The sequence below is a fragment of the Miscanthus floridulus genome, chromosome 9 (genome assembly GCF_019320115.1).
Source record: "Miscanthus floridulus cultivar M001 chromosome 9, ASM1932011v1, whole genome shotgun sequence".
NCBI lineage: Eukaryota > Viridiplantae > Streptophyta > Magnoliopsida > Poales > Poaceae > Miscanthus > Miscanthus floridulus.
Window position 1 is genome coordinate 58,985,163 of NC_089588.1, and position 20,952 is coordinate 59,006,114.

General features: G+C 40.9%; 1 long non-coding RNA gene across 1 annotated transcript; it reads left to right on the forward strand.

The window, feature by feature from the left end:
* Positions 1-2,493: 2,493 nt before the first annotated feature.
* On the forward strand, positions 2,494-5,225 carry LOC136481993 (uncharacterized). Its single transcript, XR_010764934.1, has 5 exons — positions 2,494-2,796; positions 2,864-3,150; positions 3,701-4,068; positions 4,155-4,318; positions 4,620-5,225. It is a non-coding gene; the product is annotated as an uncharacterized lncRNA (long non-coding RNA).
* The last annotated feature ends 15,727 nt before the right edge of the window (positions 5,226-20,952 follow it).

Consider the following 20,952-nt stretch of genomic DNA (forward strand, 5'->3'; position numbering starts at 1 on the left):
AGCGATAAAGGCTTCGATGACTTGTTATGTGTACTAAGAAAACTACTACCAAACCATAACGAGTTGCTAGAAAAGATATACCTAGCCAAGCAAATAATTTGCCCAATGTGCCTTGACGCTGAGAAAATCTGTGCGTGTACCAATAATTGCATATTGTATCGTAGAGATAAATACAAGGACTTGGATGCATGAGTGTAAAGCTCCACGGTACAAGCAATGCCCGTCAAATGAGGGTAGCAAGACTAGAGGAGGGCCTGTAAAGGTCATTTGGTATTTTTCTATATACTTTTACATATATACACATTATATATGTATTCAGAATTTGGAATATCAATTTTCAATTTTGATGAAAAATATTTCTAAAATCAACTAGGAAGAAATCGTTTTTTATAGGCGACTGGGATTCTCAATCGCTTCTGAAAATATATTTCTAGAGGCGTCTGGGAACAACGGTTCTCTAAAATCTTTTTATAGAGGTGTCTCTCTAAAAATAGATTTCTAGGGACTGCTAGACAGTCTTCTAGAGACGCAAAGGCAGAGGCTGCTGGCTCAACCACCTCTACAGAGGCTTTCCAGTTGTCTCTAAAAATCTTTCATATAGTAATGCCTCCTCCTATTATAGTTATAAAACTCATTTAAAATTGAAAAGAAGGCTTCATATTTATTGTAACTTTGTCAATCTCAAGATGTACCGGTACAATCTTTTTAGAGAAATTTATAGGGTTTATGATGTGTGTACTGAGTGTGTGCACATATATATGTGAGTTATATTTCATTTAAAAAAAGGGAATACGAGAACATATATTCCTTACCAATTTTTTTGAGCAACGTATATTCCTTACCAAATATTTTAGCCATGGATGAATTTATGAAGTTTAAGCCCAATTGTCCACTGCAGATCCAATCGGCAAGGTCAACCTTGGCAAGTAGCTAGCAGATGGGATAGCCAGGGGCTGTGCGTTCTTCTCTCCAAGTTGACTTTCGCAGTTTCGCTCTGCGTTCGTTGGCAACACGTCGCTGCCGTGTTTTTACTTCACGCGGAGACTTCACCGGGATTGGAAGAAACAACATTATCGCGTCTTGTTTTATGCAGGCCGTGCACTGCCTGTCGGCTGCCGCCTGTTGCATTGGTACGGTGCTCCACACGTACCAACAGAGAATACGTAGGTGGTATTGTCATAACCAAGTGAGAGCCTATCGATGCTTCTCTTCTCATAATATAAAAAGATGAGGACAAAAAGAAAGAAAGAAAATGAGTGACGGCAAACAAATGGGAATAGTTAATATATATAGGTTCATTTGACTATTCATGGTCTCAGGTTATATGAAAATGGTGGACAACCAAAAGTGGACAAAGTTTATAATGGACTCCGTCATCATGTTTCTATCGTCAAGATGGTCAGAGAACATATTTGGATCATATCATTTAGAGTCCGGACGAAGAAATAACGAACCAGCCCAACCGGCCAGGCCGGTTTCGGCAAGTTATTCAAATGCAAGATTGGACTGCACCATTGCGTTTCTCTCGTCGAGCTGATCGAAAAACATATATGGTTCGTCCCGCTTGAAGTCCGGATGAATTAATTACGATTTTCGGAAGATGTTCTGCCCTGGATGCACAGCAGAACCGGCTAGGCTGGTTCCAGAACCAGCTAGGCCTGTTTGTCTGGCTGTAGGGCTGCACAGCCCCGCAAAAACCGGCTAGTCCGGTTTGGGAAACGGCTAGGCCGGTTTGCCTGTACAAGTCCGACTCAAACTCTTTTTATCAGGATTTGGACGTGTTTTCACATATTTACATAGGAAACTTGATGATATGGAGATGTTTCTTATTGGGATAAGACCACCCCATCTATATATACGAGAGGATCACGACCGATCGAATGATCCAACCTCAATCGTCAAAAAATACATCTACTACCTAGTTTTATCCTTTTTCAACCCTCGTGTTGTTCGTTGCATCTCTCCACGAGATTCATCGGCGTTCTAGACGGCCTTGCTGGTCTAGAACAACCCTACACGTGCTCCTCCCCGACGGGTCCTCTCGGGAGGCGTTCCCAGGCTTTTGTGGCATTGGACGAGCTCTAGATCAGCCTAACCGTTCTCTAGATCGGTTTAGTCATTCTTAAAGTTGTTTGCTGCGTGTTTTAGATTGTGGGCAACCTAGGACAAGTTAGCCTTTGCTGGTATGTGCCTTAGATCACAATCTAACGTCAAACAAAAATATATAGCCTCAACGCATTTTACTTCTTCTGGTTTCAGCGTATTATTATTTCTACTATAAGTGACCAATCAAAATAAAGCTTGGTACACCTAGAATTACATCCCCCGCTGAGATAATTCATCCACTATGCACCAAAGAAATTGCATATAGAAATTCAACATCATTAAGATCAATGGCTTCTAATCCTCTTCAAATGCTTCAACACAATCCGACGACCGGAGTTCTTTGGATCATCCACTTGGGCTTCAAGGCACGCCCCCAACCACTCCACCCCCGGCCCCGCTTCCGCACGGACGGACACGCGACTCCTCCCCTCTCCCCCCACGGACGAAACCCCAGACGGAGGCGGCGGCGGCTCGCGACTCCTCCCCTCCTCTCCCCCACGGACGAACCCCAGACGCGAAGGTGGCGCCGACGGCTCAGGCTCCAGACGCGGAGGCGACGCCGCCTCGACGTCGTTGCCCACGGCTCCTGCCACGCCCGCCCAGGCACCGGTATAGGCGTGAGGCAGCCAGGCAGGATCCTCGCGTGATGCGGCCGGGGTCCGCTGGCCACCGTGCTCAGCCCCAGCCGAGGTAAGCACCCCCTCACCCTCCTCTCCCTGTCCCTGTCCCTCTCCCTCACTGTTTCTCCCTCTCCCAGATCTGCAGCGTCCTCCATGAAGCAGCATCTCAAGCCGGGTTGGAGGCGAGGAAGCGAGAGTCCTTTCCTGCAGCACTTCCTGCACGAGCCGTGCCAGTCTCCGCCCATAGCCTGCGCTTCCAGAGCTCTGAAAGCCGAGGAGGAAAGGGTCATATGCAACATCCTGCCCTACCTGCTACCGTTTGCTTGCTGTTGCCGGTGTCCATTGAGGCCAATGCATCTATGCAAGCGTGAATGGACGCTTCTACAGATGATGCAGTCAATATGTTCGATGGAATGGACACAAGGTATTTTCTTCCACGGTACTTCTCTCTCGTGTAACAAACAAGGTCGCGTCATGTTTCAGAGAAGCAAAACAACTTATTTGCTTCTGCTGCTGCTTGACTGAACGTCGTCTATTCTTTACTGAATGTAGTAATAATTGTGTTCAATTGAATCTTTGCACTACTGAACAAGCGAGTAAAATCATGCAGCGGCTATAAGTACAAAGCATCCAATAGTCAGCATTTGTCAGTATCTAGACAGTATGTTGTGGCTGCGTGCACATTAATCAGGAATCAGCTAAAACTAGCTACTGACATTTAACTCAAGTTGTAGAACGTCACTTTTTTAATTACAAAAAGACATGTGCCTACTATTGGTAGGAAGATGCTTGATTACATATGCTGCTACTCAAGTTGTATAACGTCACTTTTTTAATTACAAAAAGACATGTGTCTACTGTTGGTAGGAAGATGCTTGACTACATATGCTGCTGTAGCCTATATTTCAGCAATAACGTTTGTATTTTCCCCAAACTTACAATTTTAAAAAGACTAACACTACTATAATTTGCAGAGGATATTTGGAGATGCTGATGAGCAATCTAAAGAGACACCATCATTGATGAACAATGTCATGGGCATGTTTAGTTCTGTGATTCAGTTTTCAGGGGTCCTCCAAGTGAAAATTGGAACAAACATTGTCCACACTTGAAACAGTCGGTATTTTATATACACTCCTTACTACTGTGTCAGGTCTTATTATCTCCTTGTGGTTTAGGTGTCATCCTTTGTGGCAAAGCAGATAGAATATATGCTACTGTTGGTGATTTGTTACTGTTTCATACATATATACATGGATATAAATTTTAAGCTAGAGGAAAACTGTGGTTTGCCACGTGCTTCTTATTTGGGTACTCCACAGGTGGAGCTATTGTTTTGAAGGTAAAGCAAAGCTGCACTCACTTTAATTATTTGAATGAAATGAAATAACATGTCTTTGGTTAATTGTTATTTTCTTGAATTTTCAGATAGTCAAGGAATGTTTGAAGCAATTAACTATGATTAGTTCAACCTCATGGTCTTGGATGTGGTGCTACCGCTCACGCGTCGCCTCGCTGCAGCAGCAGCTGCCTTGGGCGGCGCCGTTTGCAAGCAGTGGGCTGGCGTTTGCAAGCAGCCAGCCAATGAACAGGTTCGGATTCAACGTGCTCTGACATTTCCTGCTGAACTAAGACAATGCAATTCATTTGTGCTGTTAATTATTAATGAGATTATGAGGTGTGAAGGATTTTAGTTTTTGAATAAGATATTGATCCCTTTGTTATTTGACATGGTCCGTTTATTTTTTTATGTTTGCTCCCATAATGCTTAATGTGAAGGATTTTAGTTTTTGCACTTGATGAATATTAGTCTTTTTTATTTTAAGCTCCAGTGTATGTTTGATTCATGTTCTTCACTGAGCTTACTCTGTCACTTCTAAACTTCTGATTTAGGTGTGTACAATGTTCAAAAAGGCGCTCCTAGGCGCTCACCTGGGCGCGCTTATGCGCTAGGCGTAGGGGTGCCGCCTCGCCTAACAGGAGACCAAGGATGTGCGCGATCTAGAGGAGCTACAAGTTGTTGAAGCATTTAGACAAGCACTACCCTTGGATGAGCTGTTGCCTGCAAGACATGATGACTGTCATATAATGCTGAGTTATATATATCCAGCTAAATCTGATCTGTAGATTTCTGAAAGCAAGGAAATTTGATATCGACAAAGCAAATCAAATGTGGATTGATATGCTTTAGTGGGGGAGGGAGTATGGCACTGATGCGATTGTGGAGGTTAGTGGCCGAGTAATTTGTTGGGTTAATTTGTTGCATCTCCAGACTCAACCAAATGTTTGTTGTCAATGCTTGTAAAAAAATGCTCAGTGAATTGCCGGAATTCCTTGGTGGCACTTGTACCTGTCCTGAATACAGAGGTTGCCTTAAGGCTGAAAAGGTTCCATGGCGTTAGTTTTATGATTTTTTAGTTTTATGCTTTATTTTAATTTTATGCTTTATTTTTTTAGACGCCACTGTAGTTTTAGCACAGGGAGAACTCCAAGACCTACTTAAGCAAATCATAAGTTAGATGGTTGAGGTGAGACATGACTTATTATGCCTCATTATGCTTACTGGATTATATGCAATGTCATATATAATTGTGTGTATGAAAAAATACCGTTGTTTGGTTGTTTTTATGTGTATCCCTGAAATGAAGCCATGGCTAGCACGGGCACTGTACTAGTGGGTTAAAAATGGAATTGATATACTCCTAGATTTTATTTTATTAAAACAATAGAGCAGAAATTTATAAATCGTGACGGACACGGTGGCATGTGGCGGGTCAAGACTCGAGAGAAAACAGGCAAAAAGGCTGTTGAGTGATCGGTTTGGACATAATGGGCCACCACACCCACCAGCCCAACTCATTTTAGTGTTGCACAACACAAGAACTAGGCTCTAACAACGAACAGCCCATTGCGCACGCCAAATCAGGCATCCTTAATACGTGGTCCCATAGATAACTTACGGCTCGGAGATTTATATAACAGTCGCGTCATCTGTTCTAATACATTTTAGAACGTTGCTCCTCGCATATTTATGTAATGGTTACGTCATATGTTCCAATATGCATTGGAACTATACTTTGTATGATCGTTGCGTAGTTCTAACTCGTATGAGTACGAGTCATCAATCCGAAACAAAAAAAAAGGGACCATAGAGCCACAAGGGCTTTCTGCGTCGTAAAAGAGGAGAGGATGGATGTATCTCATCACTTTTTAATATTATAGAAAAGATGCACAGACGTTGCAACAGAACCTACATAGAACTTGCTTCTTAATTACCCACTTGCCCCATTCCAATTCATTTTTAGAATAGGACTCGCGTGCTGATGTAACTTATATGAGCATGTTTTGTCTTAGGATCAGGATCTACACAGTAATTGCATCATCAATTCATCCATTTTTATCTACATTTTAATATTATATACATAATATAATATAATATCTATATGATTATCCTAATATATGCAATGCCATGTTTTCACGGTTTTATTTTTTAGTCGTGTGAACCATAAGGTGTTAACCAATATGATTTGCGAATAGGAAAAGGTTTGAGGTGTGTTAGCAAGTGATAAATAAAAAATGGTTTGTTCATGTAGCGTGGTGGTAAGCAATTAATATTTGAACAATAGTGCCTTCGTTCAATTCCTTGCACGGCTTATGATTTTGGCATTTTTTTCTAGCTGCAGATGTCTTTTGCCTTCGAGTGTGGACTGGTGGCACTTCCCCTCAAGTGCGCTGGCAGAGGAAGCATCGGCGTTGCGATGAGACCGATTTGGGCTGTGGACTAGAAGTGAGCGGGTGGATGGAGTGGACCGAATGATGACCAGACCAAAAACTAAGGTAGAAATTTAAGCTCTTTAATATTAGGTATAAATATAAATAATGTTCTAACTCAACATATTTTATACTCCCGCCATCCTAAATTATAAGTCACTTTAATTTTTTTTGTTCATCCATTTTGCTAGATACATAGCAAAACTGATGTATCAAAAAAGTAAAAAACGACTTATAATTTAGAACGAACCGAGTATATCTTAGTTGATGTGTTATATACATTTTAAATAGCAAACTTCTAAGTCCAAGAAATGAACAACATATTACAAAATTGTAAACATATATATATTGAAAAAATAGAATTGTATATTTAAATGCTGAAGCAGCATAACAAAATTGTCAACTAGAACCTTTGACCACCCTACTGTGAACTCCTTGTTGAAACTTTGGAATTGTTCATCCATTCTCCCATGAAGATCCCTGGTGGTTTACACAAGGACAACGACTCCAAATTCACCATCCAATCTCCCCTAGTTCTCTCAAGTTAACTCAGAGTCAACAAGGGTCAAACAAACATCAACGATGAGAAAATGTTCTCCGAAAGGTGTTAATCAGGATCCCTAATCTCTCTAAAAGAGTGGATACCTATCTAATGGACAGCAAGAGTTGACCTCAATACCAAAGATCCTAGTCTCTTAATCAAATTCACCAAGACAGAGGGCTGACGGAGCATCTACTAGGTATCGCGGACCATCCGCCAACTCCTAGAACAGAAGCAGTGAGTGGAGAATGAGATGTCCTCCACCTCCAACACCCTTGGACCCACAAGTCAGCACGAAAGTGGACTCTATCTCAGCAGAGTCAGCTCCCCCCTCTCTCACTCTCCCAATCCTCACCCCCTCATCTCTCTACCAAGCAAGAATAAGGAAGAACCCTAGAACTAGAGAGAGGATGAGATGGAGCAAGGCAAGAAGAAGAAGAAGAGGAAAAGGAAAGGAAGCATCAACAACATCTCAAGAGCTATTTGGTCACCTCCATTCCAATCCATGGTTAGCTCAAGAAACTCCCTCGCATTCCTTGGATTCATTCCCCAAAACCTAAGTCTTGGTTCTTGATGCAAGTTTGAAATGGAAGGCTAGTGGTGGTTCCATCATATGTAGGGTAAGTTCAAGATCCACTCTAGTCCAATCATCTCATATCTTTCTTGGATTTCCCTTTGATGCACTGTTATGGAAATTTTTGCAAGAAGAGCTCATGAGTGGCCAATCCACTCTCTTGTGCTTGGAAGCAAGGATGGACAAGGTACAAGGCACAAGCACATGGTCCAAATCTTCCCAAATGTCAAGGAACATGTATAGATCGTCATCATCATTCTCAGTCATCGGGATGATATGGCAGGTAGGCACCCCACTATAATCAACCCAATTTTGGATACGTATTTATTTGTTTCATTATGAGTTGTGCACTTCATTTAAAATGATTAACAACTCAATATTGCTTCATTAATCTTGAACTACTCACCTAAGTAATCATAGCCTTTACCTAACAACTGGGTTTGGATCGCTTAATTGCTTAGTTGGCTAGTTTTGTTAGAAGTTGAGTTTGAAAAGGGAACTCACTCTCGCGTGTGTAGGATGCTACACCGGGACAATTAATTACTAAAACTTGCAAGGGTATTATTGACGGTCACTAACATCAACCTAAACCCTTCAACATATCCTACATATATACTTAATTCCATCACCAAACATAGGAATAGGGGTTTAAACTAATGAATTTCATGAGCTTTGGTGAATATGTAATTGCAGGAGAATTTAATCAGAAAACCATCAAGGGGGCCTATTCGTCAAAGTAAATCACGTTTATCCACGATGGTACTGACTTGGGAAGACTCTAGAATAGTCTAGAAGGCAATCCACCGAAGCAGACCTTGAGGGGATGACCCCACATGTTTGCCTCTCCTTCGGACATTGGTTCTCCACCACCTTAAAGATCAAATCTACGCCATTGTTTTAGGTCAGTTTGCTCTGAGGGCTTAGAATTGATGGCTCCCCCTATATATAGCAGCCCCTACTCCCCTCCCTGAAGTTATCCTGAAACCCTAATTCATATCCTCCTCTTTAGGATCAGAGCCAGCTATCAAGAGTAGATTAGTCCTCTATAGGATCTAGTCATGTAAATAGAAATAGTGAGATAGAGAGTGAGGATAGAGTTTTAAGGAAGTGATGGCCTGTCGGTGCTCTCTCTATGGCTTATACCTTGGCGGATCCAAGTTCTACTTGAGCTTGCTTCTCAGATTTCTCTAGTAATCAACTTTTGATTCAACTAAGCATTTTGTTTATATTATTCATCAGGTTCGTGACTCTTTTGAGTGCTTTATTCTCTTTCTAGAGGGAGTAAAGTATTAATCATAAGTGTAAGTGTGGTGCTTAGTCTTGGGTTAATTGTGGATGCACCCTACATTCCGGACCAATGGTAGATCACAAGTGTGACACTCTCGTTGAGTCCTTTGTAGTCCACCTTCCGTCTGTAGGCCAAGTAGGACCCGGTTACGAAGGAAAACATCCTCTACAGGCGTCTTCCCTTAGTAATGTTCCCAGTTAAATAGTAGAAGACATAGCTTACCTAGGTCAAAATTAGAGAACCTTAGTTATCCTCTCTCTGCTCATGTTTATCCTAACCTTGTTGCTACCTCTATTTAAATTAGATTGTAGTTAATCTTACACGTTTCCCTATGGATACAATACTTGAAATACTTCTGGGTGAAAGCTACAGCGGTATCCGTGCGCTTGTGGATCTTTATCTGTGTGCATTAATAAATGCCAACAAGCTTTCTAGCGCCATAGCTGGGGAAACGGTTGCTGAGCTAACTACGAACCTAGCTTAACTTTGTATCTTTTGTTTTAATTTTTTCTTTTAGCATGGATAACACACCTATATATCAATATGCTAAACCTATGAGCGTATGCCTAGAACCACCAAAATCTATAGAGCCTATCCTAACACCTGGTTATGAGCTACGTTCGTGTTTAATAAAATTGCTTAGGAGAAGGAGATGAAAACTCATACTCACACCTATGGGAGTTTGAACAGACTTGTGCATGCTTGCATATCACTGGCATGTCTGATGAGACCTTAAGATGGAAGTTGTTTTGGTTCTCCTTGACGGGAAGAGCTAAACGATGGTATAACAAAACTGTAGGATGTATGCAAGGAGATTGGGAAACATTATGCTCTAAATTTTGTTTATCTTTCTTTCTCATCTCTAGTGTAGTCAGCCTTTGATTTGAGGTTCTATCTTTTAAACAAAAAGAACAAGAATTTCTTGGCAAGTCATGGGACTCGTTTTAATGACCTCATCACCACTGGCCCTAACATTGCTATTCAAGACCCTATACTTCTTCAATATTTTTACATGGGTCTTAACAGGCATTTCATGAATTTCCTTGATATGGCCTCTAGAGGAGCTTTCCTTCATTTGTCTGCTAGTAAGGCAAGGACTATACTTGACAAAATTATTGGACACATTCCCTATACTAGCATTCATAACGAACTCCTCGAGGAAGAGAAGGAATCATCTCTCGATCAATAAGAGAAAGTTTTGGTAGCCAAATCACAACCATTCTAGTCTCAAGATTTAGCTATCAATCTCAAACCATCAATGCCCCAAAATCCTCCAAGAGAAGGAGAAATTCCACCTTTAGAAACTCCTGCTAAAATTAAGGATGATCTTTTTGATTTTGGGAAAAGCTGAAACTTTCTACTACATAAGAGACCTTCGAGTGAATATAATTCAAATCCTCTCAAGAAGGGATCTCTTAGAAAGCATCTTAAATCAAATTCCTTTGGAGGACATCTAGAAAAACTCAAGGGTGGCATGTCAAGTGATGCCATAGATGGAGAACCGAGTCATTTAGAAGCCAATCTTATCTTCTCCCTTCTATACCCACATTAGATGTCTCATCTAAACCCATCCTCAACCCCGATGATTCCTCTCATGCTCTTTCTCCTGAGTCTCATGATAATCCTAGAAATTCACTAAGACATCCAAAGCATAGGAGCCGTGAAGACTACAAGGAAGACCAAGAAGAGCCACGATAATGGCCGGAGGATGTTAAGAATTCATATACCATTGAATGGATGGACAAGGCTAAAACCTTAAGGGTAGACTCTAACCCTAGTTTAGATCCAAACAATGAGCTTAAGTCAATCTCCTTAATAAACATGACTCATCTAAGTTTGGTGGAGGCCTTAGACAAGATCAACCCGAGAGTCACCAGTCCAAGGGAAATTTTGGACATTCAAGATGAACCAACCTTGGAGCTTGAAAGGATAGATGACATCAACGAGCATGGAAGCTACTTTATGAACACCTCATCAAATCTATGCTCATGTTAGAAACTCGACGGTGATGATGTAGACAAGGCCCGATCTTCCGATACGTATGATAGCGTCGATTGGTGGAGACTCGATGTTCACGATCTAGGCTTTGAACCAAGACTGATTCGGACCCCCGCAACCGTTACACCATATATCCATTGGTTATCAACCATGCGAACACGATTGACCACGCCGAGAAGGCTTTCCTGTAAGTGAATCGAGAACATAAGCAAGAATGGGATGAACGCAATCTAAAATTGCAAATAAATATGAGGATTATGAAAACAAGGAGTTCAAGTCTTTATTCGAAAGGACTAATCACCACAGGCGAACAAGATCAAGAACTGGGGTCCTGGTTCACAGCAAGCAACCATGGCGGCACAGTTGTAGCAAAATGATGTCTGTTTCACGAGAAAATCAGGAACTAAACAAAACCCAAACCCTAAGGAGAGCGACGGCGGCTAATTATAGAGTCTTAGGTGCCACCCCCCTGGACGTGCCTCCTAATGGGCCCAAACATGATACACGGTCCAACAGACCAAAAAACGGTGTCGTAGCACCCTGGTAGATTATAGACGTTGACTTGTTTCGACGATTCCCATTGATTTCGAAGGGCTTTTGATGTGAGACCACTTGCATTGGCTTCCTTATCAAATTAGCTTTCCATCCGTATGTGGATCATTGAAAATGGAGCCTGGATGTGCCCGTGTTACCAGTTTTATGACAGACTGGTCCTAGAACCCGAGATGGGCTCCAACTTCAGTTGGACCGGGCCTCCACCATGAGAAAGATGAATTGGACGCCCATGCTAGACCTAGGTTGTCGTCCCTGTACTTCCCTTTCAGCTTTAAGAGCATAATGATATAATTGGGAAAATCTAGTCCATTCTTTATAGTCAAGAATATCATGTATTTCACGACACAAACATCCAAAAAATCTAGAACACTTATCCATTTCATCGTCCTGTATGTTACTATGTGCTAGACCAATTAAAAGCTCCTGATAATATTCCTCAATAGTCTTACTACTTTGATTTAAACGTTGCAGTTTTAATCGTAGATCACGCTGATAGTATGGAGGAACAAATCTCGATTTTATTCGTCGTTTAAGTACAGTCCAAGTTTGAGGTATTTGAGCATTAGCATTAGCATTAGCATTAGCATTAGCATTAGCATTAACATTATTGCAAATATCATTCCACCAAAAAAGAGCAAAACTAGTAAACTCACTAGTAGCAAGTCTAACTCTATATTCTTCAGGTACTTGATGGGAGCTAAATTTTTTATCTACAGCCATCTCCCAATCTAAATATGCTTCAGGATCAGCAGAACCAGAAAAAGGAGGTATCTTAAACTTGGTTTTAGAGAAATGATCAATATTACCTTGGTTATTACCTCCCATACCACGTCAGTTAAAGTTCAACTGATTATGGTTACATGCATCCTTAGCACGTCATCGAGCTTCGGCTTCAGCCTCTGCGTCGCCATCCACCTCCTTAGAGAGATCATCATCATCTTCAGGACGTGGTTCAGAATGTTGTTCTTCAATATCTTCAATCATCTTAGCCAAGTTGGTGATTTGTTGAAGGATATCATTGAACTTGTCATCAAGAACGGTATGAAGCTCATTCTTGGAAACACAGTCATTAAAATCTATAGGTGTGTCCCCGTTTCCTTTGCCACTGCCTCCGGCTTTTCCTGACATGGTTAGTAGAAAGGAGAAGACAACACAAATAGTATTATCCCTACCAACTACTTAGGTTGTGGACAAGGAAAAATAAGGCACTCAACTCTCAAGCGTCTTACCACGGTCTTACAAGTGTTCTTACCAAAGCAATAGGTGGCACAATCGGTCGGTGACTGTGATACCGTTGTAGCTTGAGTGTAACAGTTGTAAGGCGAACCTGTACTTGGTTAGAATAAAGTGGAGCTTGGATAGGCACAATCTAGTAGTAAGGAATAGCAATATTCACAACTGAATAACAAAGCTGAATAAGTATCCTGAGTATTTGTCTTAGTTGTTGGCCTATTAACGTTCTAAGTACCAGATGTATCAAGTGATGTGAACAGCAGGAATATGATTAGGAACAAGGTGAAAATTAGCACATGCAAACACAGCTCAAATGGCGCTCTGTATGTGCTCCTCTAGATATTGTTCTACTTTTACCCCTCTCTTTTTTCTTTATTTTTTGGCTATCGTTGTTTTTTTTGGGATTCTTTGACTTTTTATTTTTATTTTTTTGATATTTTTTCTTCACTTAGGAGCACAAAAGAAATAACCACAGAAAATATGAGTTTAAACAAGTGAAAGACGTGGCCTGTGGAAAATTCAGAAAACGTGCTCAAACTTGACAAAAAGCTTGTGACCACGAAAAGAGGATCTTGTGAGCAGTTTTTGGCCAAAATAAAATTTTCCAAACCCAACAATGTGGGGATGGATGGATCTAAAAATTTTTCTGATCAATTTTAATATATGGAACATCGAAATCCGAGTTTGTATGCGAAAACTAGGCCAGTTTTAAAAACTGACTCCGAATTAGAGGACAAAATGGGAACAATGCGCGCAAAAGTTGTTGCGGTGGCTATGGATAGATGCAAACAGTGAAGATAAGTGTAACAAATTAGATGGCGTGGACTAGAGTTTGATGGATACAAAGGAAACACAACAAGACTTGAAGGTATTCACGGATTATGATGAAAAACAAAGGGAAAGACACAGGCTGAACTCAAAAACGATGTAAAACCAGCAACCAGAACTTGCCCTAGGACACAAACTCAACAACGCAAAACAAAGATGAAATTGCATGGCACAACGAGGCTATAGGACAGGGAATATGTGGTGGTATATTTTTTTAGCTTTTTATGGACTATAGGTAATGCAAAAACAGTAACAATCTAAAGGGGAAAACAAAGTTATACTTAACGGGCAACAAGGTCTCTGATACCAATTGATGTAGACAAGGCATGATCTTTTGATAGGTATGATAGCGTCGATTAGTGGAGACTCGACGTTCACGATCTAGGCTTCGAACCCAAACTGATTCGGACCCCCGCAACTGTTACACCACTGCTCCGTTGGTTATCAACCACGCGAACGCGATTGACCTCGCCGAGAAGGCTTTCCTGCAAACGAATCGAGAACATAAGCAAGAACGGGATGAATGCAATCTAAAATTCCAAATAAATATGAGGCTTATGAAAACAAGGAGTTCAAGTCTTTATTCGAAAGGACTAATCGCCACAGGCGAATAAGATCAAGAACTGGGGCCATGGTTCACAGCAAGCAGCCTTGGCGGCACAGTTGCAGCAAAACGATGTCTGTTTCACAAGGAAATCAAGAACTAAACAAAACCCAAACCCTAAGGAGAGTGACGGCTGCTAATTATAGAGTCTTAGGCGTCACCCCCTAGACGCACCCCCTAATGGGTCCAAACACAATACACGTTCCAACTGACCAAAAGACGGTGTCGCAGCACCCTCATAGATTCTGGATGCTGACTTCTTTCAATGATTCCCATTGATTCCGAAGGCTTTTGATGTGACACCACTTGCATTGGCTTCCTTATCAAATTATCTTTCCATCTGTATGTGGATTGTCGAAAACGGAGCCTAGATGCGCCCGTGTGACCAGTTTTATGACAGACTAGTCCTAGAACCCGACATAGGCTCCAACTTCTGTTGGACCGGGCCTCCACCATGAGAAAGATGAATTGGATGCCCATGCTAGACCTCCTCCTCTCCTTGTCTTGTATGCGACGAAGTAGTGATGTCCTCATCAGGTGACATCACCATTAGAGGCGTCATCACAAGAATCCTCGTCTTCAGAGCAAACCAATGCACTTGATCAATGAACTTCACATGGAGAAGTCCGGTTCGAAGGACCTATAACACCGAACCCTCACCAAAAAAGCTAGCTTGGGGGAGAAGCACCCCCATGTATCTAGGTAAATATTCTTTCCCTTTATTTTAGTTTTTTGTTTCTTTTAAATAGTTAAAAATGATGAATGAAAACAAAATAAATAGTTATCCCTGTAGTAGTAAAATAAAAAGAGTGTGTATCTAGGTTGCTTTAAGTTTGACTTTTAAGAGCTGAATAAATAAAAGAGACTCTGAATAATCTCTTAAATGGATAGTTGCTTTGTTGTAAATCCTTTCAAGTACCTAGTTTTCAGCCTTGAATTCTCCTGAGTTTTGATAAGACTAATGTGATATAAAGATTTACTCTGAACTTGAAACTCGTGCGTAGCATATGCTTGATCTAAGTCTAGGTAATTGACGGATATGATATGAGAAGGTCTGAGCTGCTATTTATCTTGTTCCAAGTAACACTAAAGTTCTTGAGATTTATTTTTTGAAAAACACAAAAATGCCACATGATGAATTCCTGTATGACAAAGCTTAAATTCCCACGAGAGCCATACATATTATTTAGGCTAGAAAAACATCCACATATATGCTGCTTGTTTTGCATTGAGTTTTGTCAAGCTTTGTGACCCTTATGAGAGATTTGTCATGCTTTTAAAATCAAGATCACATACACACCACCCACATATGCACTACTCCTACACTGGTGGTAGACACAAAAACATGCTTTCCATTTAGATCCACCCAAAATTGTTCTACTACTACACTGGGGGTGAACACGGAAACATGCTTGTTAGGTTTTACATCCACCAAATAAATGCTCCAAGTTCTTGTTGCCATCTCTCAAAAGTTTTTGTTGCAGAAAAGAGATATGGGGCTATGCAAAAGTTATTCATAAAAAAGAGTTGAAAAAATGGACACGAAAGTGTTCGAGATATTTAAAACAATGGGTACTTAGATGCCTGCCTGAAAAAAAGAGAGATGAATAAGATAGCCCCTATTCTCTAGCAAATGTTTTCAAGTTTCAAAAAAGAGATAAGTTTTCAAAGAGCAAAGTAGAATTAGGTTAGCCACCATATATCCACCACACATATATCCACACATGCACATCTTGATTTGATTGTATGACTCATCTCTCTTTAGATCCATTGTTTGACTTTACAATATATGCATTGCAAGTATGCTCTAGCTTTCTCCATACCTATAAACTCCACATAAGCCTTAGTGGTAGGAAGAGAAAAAGGAATAACATCTATATTGCCTGGGTGAGGATCCACAAATATCACATATATTGAGAGACTTGAGAGTGTCATACAATAGAATGTCTAAGTTTTATTTTGAAAACTTATAAAAACTCTAGAATAATGGTTGAACAAAGAACTTGAGACATAGTGCATGACTTGATCGTTCTATCTTTGAATTGCTTAAGATCCAAGAAAAGGCTAATAAGCCCCATGGTTGAAGGTAATATGGGTAAGTTTGAAAGTTAGATCGGTTTATTCTAATCCAGAGGAGAATTTTTTATTAAACACTTGTGTACTTTTGAGGCGTGAAAGCATTGTACCAACTCCTGATCTATTGCTGAGTTTAGCTTTGCTTAGGGATTGGCAAATGTTAAGTTTGGGGGAGCTTGTTGATGGTCACTAACATCAATCATAAATCGTCAACATATCCTACATATATACTTAATTCCATCACCAAACATAGGAATAGGGGTTTAAACTAATGAATTCCATGAGCTTTGGTGAATATATGATTGCAGGAGGATTTAATCAGAAAACCCTCAAGGGGGACATATTCATCAAAGTAAATCATGTTTATTCGCGATGGTACCGACTTGAGAAGACTCTAGAACACTCCAGAAGGCAACCCATCGAAGCAAACCTCGAGGAAATGACATGTGGGGCTGGCCAGCCTACTGACCCCACATGTCAGCCTCTCCTTCGGACGTCGGTTCTCCACCGCTTTATAGATCAAATCTACGCCGTTGTTTTAAGTCAGTTTGATCTGAGGGCTTAGAATTGATGGCTCCCCCTATATATAGCAACCCCTACCCCCTGCCTAAAGCCATCCTAAAACCCTAATTCATATCCTTCACTTTAGGATCAGAGTCAGCTATCAAGAGAAGATTAGTCCTCTATAGGATCTAGTCTTGTAAATAGAAATAGTGAGATAGAGAGTGAGGGTAGAGTTTGGAGGAAGTGTCGGCCTATCGGTGCTCTCTGTATGGCTTGTACCTTGGCGAATCCAAGTTCTACTTGAGCTTGCTTATGAGATTTCTCTGGTAATCAACTTCATATTCAAGTAAGCATTTTGTTTATAATGTTCATCAGGTTCATGACTCTTTTGAGTGTTTTATTCTCTTCCTAGGGGGAGTAAAGTTTTAATCATAAGTGTAAGTGTGGTGCTTAGACTTGGGTTAATCGTGGATGCACCCTACATTCCAGACCAGTGGTAGATTACGAGTGTGACACTCTCGTTGAGTCCTTTGTAGTCCACCTTCTGTCTGTAGGCCAAGTAGGACCCGGTTACGAAGGAAAGCATCCTCTATAGGTGTCTTTCCTTAGTAATGTTCCTAGTTGAATAGTAGAAGACATAGCTTACCTAGGTCAGAATTAGAGAACCTTAGTTATCCTCTCTACGCTCCTGTTTATCCTAACCTTGTTGCTACCCCTAGTTAAGTTAGATTGTAGTTAATTTCACATGTTTTCCTATGGATACGATACTTGGAATACTTTCAGGTGAAAGCTATAGTGGTATTTGTGCACTTGCGGATCTTTATCTGTGTGTGTTAATAAATACCAACAGGTATCAACTTGATTTATAATTGCTCAATTTGACTAAGGACCAACCCTAACTTGAATAATAATCATGACGGTCAATTTTGGTAATCTCTACTCAAGTGAGGGGTAAGGTCACTATGAGTGTTGGATCTCAAGTGACCTAGCTTATGGAGTAGCTAAGGACCGTTCATTGGGATAGCGAGTCTGAGTAACCCCCATATAGACAACATATCGCAAATGGGGGCGGTAAGCTAATTACTCGATGGTGACTCGCTAAGCGAGCATCGAGACCTGCTCAAACCATTCGTCAATTTGAGAGTCATAATGAGGAAAGGTTGGGAGGCACGAGGCAACCCTTACCCTAGTGCATGGGTATGGTGGTTTGTCCCATCCTTCCGTGTGGGTATAGTTGTACACCTCTATAGAGTTTATTTGAAAGCACGGAGTCCTTTGGGACGAAGCTTTTGGTCATTCTTACTTCTAGACTCAATGTAGCATTGGTGATGGAACTTGATGATGAGATGAATTATAATGTTCATCAGTAACTATGCTCTCAAAGTTATTCAAAACCTATTATATATTGATACAAAATAAATTATGAATCATGAGCATGTCATACTCTAATAAACACCATGTTTTTATGCAAATACACAAATGCCATTAAATTGCTTTCGCATCCACCAAATATGTATATGTTGGAATTAAGTCCTTGAGTATGCGATGTACTCATGATGGTGCCTAAGTTGTTTTGCAGGTACTTCGGTTTGATGACAATTGAGCTAAGCTCAATAAGTCGAAGGTTAGTATACCTTAGAATGGGTGTTTCCAAGATGAGTTGCATGTTAACTCTGATAATGGTATATGAGCGATTGAGAGAAACTAGATATAGAATGAGATGACTTGTAATCATGTTCACCAAATTCCTTATTTTTGAATGTAATGCCCAATGACGTTTCCAACTAATAATATACTAGTTCATAAGCACTAATGGTGTTATGTGATCACTTGATGATTGATTCATGATGTTTCACTCGACCGTTAGAAAGATCCTAAAGAGGAGGTGCGGATGGCACTCTCCTAAAAGCACTGCGTTGGTCGGGACTGGAATAGGTTGGTTGAGGGGACAACACCTATGGTAGTTAGACAAGCGTGGGAACAACCCCTCACAGATGGGTATCAGAGCAGTGATTGACTTACATATCCGGTCCTATTATCAAACCCTGCATAACTTGATTGTTGTGCTCCAAAATTTTTGTAAACATGAATTTCTATGCTATAGGCTCAACCCTATGAGTTGAATTAGCCCTTATCTCTTTAGCTTACTTTAGCCTCTTGTCTTTTTACTACTACTCTGAGAAAAAACTTATCACGATGTCTATAAATTTATTTTTCCAATGTGGTAATTTAGTAACTTGGGAAGTAGTACTTAATCATGGGTGTCAGGTGGGAATTGATAGGAAAGCACCCAAGTGAGGAATTATATATTTTGATTCGCCCTATATATTAAGTAGGTTATGCTATGAGTGTTAAGAGAGTGGTTTTAAGTTTGTTGTCTAGCTTCTATATAGTCCTCAGCCTCTCAAGTATTTGAAGACAATTCTTATCCCTATCTTTGCCAACAAAATTTGGCAGAGTTTCCTTTGTTTCTTAACCTTATAGCTTGAGCAAAGTATAATTAAACCACAATCACACATCATAATGATCGAAAATCTCAAATCAAGTCATTATTCAACACATAGGTGTAAACAATCAAGCCCCAAAGCAAATATAGAAGTTTAAACTAAGTCTTAATCAAAGGTATCAAGTTAAAGTACCATCACCCCATCTCAATGGATGGCCCACAAATAAACCAAAGAGTTAACTCAAGTATGGGACCAACTATCTTCCACAACCACGACCATGATATGACCTAAAACTGGCACATGACATTGACAAACACCCTTGAAGACAAGCTATTCCTGCTGTGAGGGTTGTTGCCATGGAGTCAAGGATGACGGGAAGAACTGCTAACCCATGGAGCAGGAACCGGTAGAAGACCCCGGTGAGGAGGCACCTGTGAGCAAAATAAGATGTGAGTACCCCTATATTGACCAGTCGACCAGAACAAGAATGAAAGTCAAGGACAAGGTATACCCTATAGGGTAGGAGCCCAATGCTAAAGGGTAACCCTGCTATGAACTAGAGATGTTCGGAATAATCTTTAGTGGAATGCGGTCTGCACAGACATGACAAGGTAAATTAGAACCCAAATAATTGCAAAAGTATGACCCATGCAGTAAAGGGAGAAGAACAAGGATAACTTTCACCTGCCCATGCATGGAGATGGCTGTGGTGGAGCACCAAAGAACATCGGTGATGACTCTCTTTCTAGAAACCCCCACTGATCACTGAAGGGCTGGTAGATCGCATGCTCTATCTCTAGCAAACCCTTGAAGTCAGTCACCTTGCGCAACACCAAAGCCATTATATAAGGCTGTAGGGCCAAGGTGGAGTGTACATCCCTCTTACACTCCATCATCTTATTCACCATATCTAGTCTACCATGTTGAGCCTTTCCCCAGACATTACAACAGATATGATCTCAAGGAACAACCAAACAATGGCATCATTGCTCCCCGTAGAAGGCACAAGAGTCCGCCTCAGAACCCCATAAATAATCTTGGGAACTCTCCTTGATCAACCCTCATAGAGGACCATAATTAGACTCCTCCTAGGAGTAAAAGCCCTAAATCCCATTAGGCTGCACCTCTGGAAGCTCAATCACTAACTTTCCCTGCTTTGATCTCCTTGTAGTCTGACTGTTACAAGCTCCCTGAAAGTTGCCTTGAATTTTCTAGTGCCAGTCATCTAGATAAGCTTCTCTTTCCATGCCCTAACCTCCAAGGTGGTGTAGAACTAATGGATTACCAACTCATTCCAATCTTGCCTAAAGGCCAGTACATCTCTCCAACCCATGACCCCAAGCATGTCCACCAAATTTGCTAGGTGTGCAAAGCTCTCTAGATAGCTCCAACTCACCCATTGCTGCTCAACATGCATAGGTCTTATGTCTAAACCCCTCAGAATAGCCTAAATTGAGTCAAGGTGTGAACATAAGGCAACGGATACTCCCTTGTCTGCCCAAAGTGCTTGGAAAAGCAAGCCTTGTTGTACTCTTCGAGCATCGAACGAAGTTGAGCTGTGGTCACTGCTAACAAGTCCATAGGCTGAGTCCCCTCATCTTCATCATCTTCATGATGGCTGCTACCAGACATATTTGCCCCTGATCTCTTCTCACTACCTCCACCCGAAAGACAATGAATAGCACCAATCCTACGATAGTGGTAAAAGAGCGGACAAGTTAGGAAATTTCAATAAAAGGGAACCAAAGTGGAGTCAATAGCAATTGAGCACAAATGGACTCAATATATGCACAAGTATGATCTAGAA